The 4,562-nt window shown below is 36.6% G+C and overlaps 2 non-coding genes across 2 annotated transcripts; both read left to right on the top strand.

Annotated features, from left to right (window-relative positions):
• Positions 1–760: 760 nt before the first annotated feature.
• Positions 761–951, top strand: LOC135765765 (U2 spliceosomal RNA). The gene has a single exon (XR_010541027.1). It is a non-coding gene; the product is annotated as a U2 spliceosomal RNA (small nuclear RNA).
• A 783-nt stretch (positions 952–1,734) lies between these two features.
• LOC135765757 (U1 spliceosomal RNA) lies at positions 1,735–1,899 on the top strand. The gene has a single exon (XR_010541019.1). It is a non-coding gene; the product is annotated as a U1 spliceosomal RNA (small nuclear RNA).
• Positions 1,900–4,562: the final 2,663 nt, after the last annotated feature.

The raw sequence follows: 4,562 nt of genomic DNA, 5'->3' as shown, positions 1-4,562 counted from the left end.
CTTATTGGTTTTAGATACTTAAAAGCAATGAATGATCTTCTTTCTTTTGAATTGATTTGGTATTATGGAGGAGCTCTGTGTCTGGTTATTGAAGATGATTTCGTCTTTGCTCCTATGTTGGCTTATTTTTTGTTATTTCCGTTACTATATATATATATATATATATTTTTTCCCCTTTGTTTTTTCTGATTTGAGGTTATGAAAATGTTTTAATTTGTAATAAAGGTTTTTTGAAAATTCTAAATTCTCTCTCTCTCTCTCATGAGCGTGGATCAGTTCCTGCATCAAGGAAAAAATGCGCATCCTGGTAAATTTCAGAAGTTAGACGACTGAGCTGCAGCGGACAGCGTAAGATTTATGAAAACACATTTGAGAAGAAAGGCAAAGCATGTTTCACAGTTAATCCAAGACCATAATGACAATTTTGCGCTCTGTTTCCCGAAGCTCGTGGAGGCGTGGAGCAGCATACACAGTTAAGGTATGTGCGATCTACCGGCATTACCTTTACGATCGACGTATTGGATCTGCAAGCTGCAAGCAAATTAACTGAAGCTTTACTTCATGTTTCTGTTTGGTTAAGCGATGACTGCTTTTTCCCAACAGTTTGTGTGTGTTTTCTGCATGGGTTTAGAAAACATGAACTTCTGATCTGCTAGCTCAACGTTCTACCTCTGTAACGTATAGAGTTAAATGCCCGCTAGCCTCCACCCCAAAAGCCAGCGCCTTCGCCGGCTCCCCCTTTGGCTGCGTCTATTCCGGTATCGCTTCTCGGCCTTTTGGCTAAGATCAAGTGTAGTATCTGTTCTTATCAGTTTAATGTCTGATACGTCTCCTATCCGGAGACTATATGTTAAATGGATTTTTGACCTTCGGAAATGGAAGCGGAGCTTGCTCCTTCCACTCCATGCATCAACATGGTATTGCAGTGTTTCCATGAATGGTGCGCTCCCCTTCTCGGGGACAAATAAGTCAAATACAAAAAAAGAATTTGCTTCTTTTGTGCGTGAATGACGGTGTTTTTTCTAATACGTGTGTTTCTTTAAATTGCTGTGTTTTCGTTGGCTTTATTGGTTTAACGAAAAGCTTGCGTGGAAATGAACACGCTGATAAAGAAATGTTTTTGTAATGTATTTAATTATTTTCTTTACAAGTTTGTGGTGGTGATCCGAGGACGAATTAAACATCCTCGACACAGCTGAAGGTGCAACAAAAGCGAAAGAGGCCGATTGGAATGTTAAAAACACCTGAAAACTTTTTTCACTACCCTTCATACTACAGCTGTCGAAAATCCACAGCAACGTCGACAGACCTGGAAGCATAGCTGTACTTGTTTAACTCACAACGACAACGGGTAAGTCATTGAGCCCTGTGTTTTTATTTATCCACGTTCTAAAATTGCTATGCTTTCGTTGTTTCTTGATTGCTCTGTACATTTCTTTGTTTCTATTCCACGTAAAGTTACTTTGTAATAACGAAACCATATATTTGAATGCGCAATTTAAATCCATTTGATTTAAATTGTTTCACATATTTCACTCTACACGGTTCAACCGGGCTGGAAACGGAATAAAAATAGGGTAGATCTCGAAGAATGTTTGGTCTCAGACGTGGCTTCGTGCGCTTTCCACCTGGTCACACACAGTAATGAAATGTTAGTCGGACGGCCTTCGGGGGCGCCGTTGATGTGATCGGTCACAGGAAGATGCGGCCGTCTGGCCTCAAAGGGTGTCGCTCATACTTACCTGGCAGGGGAGACACCATGATCATGAAGGTGGTTCACCCAGGGCGAGGCTCAGCCATTGCACTCCGGTTGTGCGGACCCTTTGCGAATTCCCCAAATGTGGGAATCTCGACTGCAAAATTTCTGATAGTGGGGGACTGCGTTCGCGCTCTCCCCTGACCTATGTGTTAAAAATAGATTCTTTTGTCGTTTTACGTAAAATCCAAGAGACGTCTAACCACGGCCCAAGAATACATTAGTCATCAAAAAAGCGGCTATTCAACGACTACATAATTTCTAATAGACAGCGAATATGTGTCTAGGCTAAAACAAGGCTTAATTTGGGCTGTCAGTGAAAATCTAATAGACGTTTGACCATTCCAAAAGAATAGACTAGCCATTAAATAGAACCACAATCAAACGGCTACATGTCTAAGAGACAGTCAACAAAATAATGCTTAGATGATTCTTTTATTTCCAATATAAGAGGTTCTCGGGAATGGCAATCATCCAAACTAATAAATTATAAAGGCTTTTATAAGAAAATGACAACAGTTAAACAACATAGACAGCGTTGGGCAATACAAAATGCTAATAAATACAAGACAAATTGAAATATTGTACATGCATGTACATTAAACAAGCCAACAAATCTGCCAATGGGCTACGACAATTTTTCTTGAATTAAGTGTTTATATCTAGATTTGTTTCTTACCCCTTTGGCAGATTTATTTGCTTGTTTTAAGCCCAAATTCGCTTAAATTTTGAGTTTTTTTCTCCCTAAAGGCTAGGCTTATTTTCTTAGGGCATTTTGCTCATCAAAAAATGCATCTTATTTTAAGACTTTCTAGATATTTGTACAGTGAAAACAGTTCGAAATAACAAGTAAGAAATGATTTTTTGCAATGTATTCATTCATTCGCTACCCTTCATAATACAGCTGTCGAAAAACCACAGCAACGTCGACAGACCTGGAAGCGTAGCTGTATTTGTTTAACTCACAAAGACAACGGGTAAAGTATTTTCTTGATTACCTAAATGACTTGCCGTAAGAAAATAAGTTTAGGTTTAAGGGGGGGAAATACAGTTTAAAGGGATATTTCAATTTATGATGATAATTCTGTCATCATTTACTCATGCATACAGGCTTACAACAACACGAGGATTAGTTTTTTTTCTGAGTAACACAAAAGAAGGTATTTTGAGGAATGATGGTAAACCCACAGCAGATAGTCACCATTGACTTCCATAGTAGGAATAAAAAAAATATGATGGAATTTATTAGGTACCATCAACCGTGTGCTAACCATCACTTTGCAAAATATTTTCTTCATCCTTTATCACGATACTTCCAAAATATTTTTTCCTACTAAGTCAATGTTTCATTATTTGCTTTACAAGCTTAAAAATGATGGTGACATGATTCCATGGTAATCACAAACAGTTAAACAAGTAAGATAATCACCATTACTTTTAAAAGCATTTTGAAAATTGCTTGCTTATGCTGGGAGTAAAGGTATTTCACGCAGTGCGCATCCTCTTTAAAAGGTAATGTATGCTTCTTTTAAAGCTGACACATTTGCCACATTAAAATAACAGAAATGTGTACTTTTTAAACTTTTTGGAGCCGGTGTGTCTGTGTTCTTGGGGCACACATCTACATGTAAAAGCAGAATTGCTTATTATTCTTCTCTATTTCTTGTATAGGTCAATTATGAGTGAAGAACCGTTCACCAAATGAAGACCGCAGCCAGGTGACGGGATTCTGTGGTAATCGCAAACAGGTAAACCAGTAAAATAATCATCATTTATTGTTAAAATAATTTTGAAAATTGAAGTTCTGTGTGTTCTTATTGTACTTTATTTATTTCTGCAGGTAAGCACCATACCGTAAGCTTCATTCCCTTTATAACAGGTAAGGTTCATACTGTTTTATTCTTTTGTACTGTTTTATTCGTACTGTTTTAAATCATTCAGTAAATGCAAAGTTAAACTGATGTGTTTTTAATCTAGATTTAAAAGTGTCTACTGTTGAAGCACATCTGATCTCTTCTGAAAGCTGATAATAACTAAATGCTGATGCACCTTGTTTTGAGTGAACCCCTGTTTTTTCTAAATGACCTGATCCTATTGCTCCGAGTAATCGGTTTCATATTCGATTAGCATATCTGTCATGTATTTCGGCCTGTAGCCATGAAGTGGTTTTTAAACAAGTAACAGTACTTTTTTAATCCATTGTCCATTGCAATAATCGGCCCTGCTGGTGATGAAAGCATGAACAAGTTTCTCTAAGTCCTGTCTTGAGACAAAACCTCCAATTCTGGCAATATTTCTGAGATGGTAGTAAAAGCAGAATTCCTTATTATTTTTCTCTATCTCAGGCTCTATGGCATATATGTCATGATTTTATTTGTCTATTTATATGTCTATTTACAAGGACTGCCTTGGCCAAACGTTATTGTTAATTAATATTGAAGCAGTTATTTAACATATTTCCTTTGAGTAGTGATTTGTGTAATGATCCATATATCTATTTTTATGTATATTTTTAACTTAGGAATGTGATTTTAAAGCACATATTTGTTATTGTATGACACCTCTCATGTTATGAAAGTAAAAAATAAATGTATTTTCTGATGTCTTGCATTTCTGTTTTTAAACTGTTAATCCTTATCAAGTGCTATACATTAGAAAGTGGATAAATAACAAAAATGTCACTCCTGACAGCTGATAAATTAATCGTTCTTTATAGCACCACTGAGGTGAGCATTTTTCAAGACAAGATTCTTTATAGAACCGTATAAAAAGGTTCTATATAGTACCAAAAAAACGGGTTCTGCTA

Source organism: Paramisgurnus dabryanus, chromosome 9 (assembly GCF_030506205.2).
Source record: "Paramisgurnus dabryanus chromosome 9, PD_genome_1.1, whole genome shotgun sequence".
In the NCBI taxonomy this organism is placed as follows: Eukaryota; Metazoa; Chordata; class Actinopteri; order Cypriniformes; family Cobitidae; genus Paramisgurnus; species Paramisgurnus dabryanus.
The sequence above is the reverse complement of the archived record's forward strand: the minus strand, read 5'-3'. Positions and strand labels throughout refer to the sequence as shown.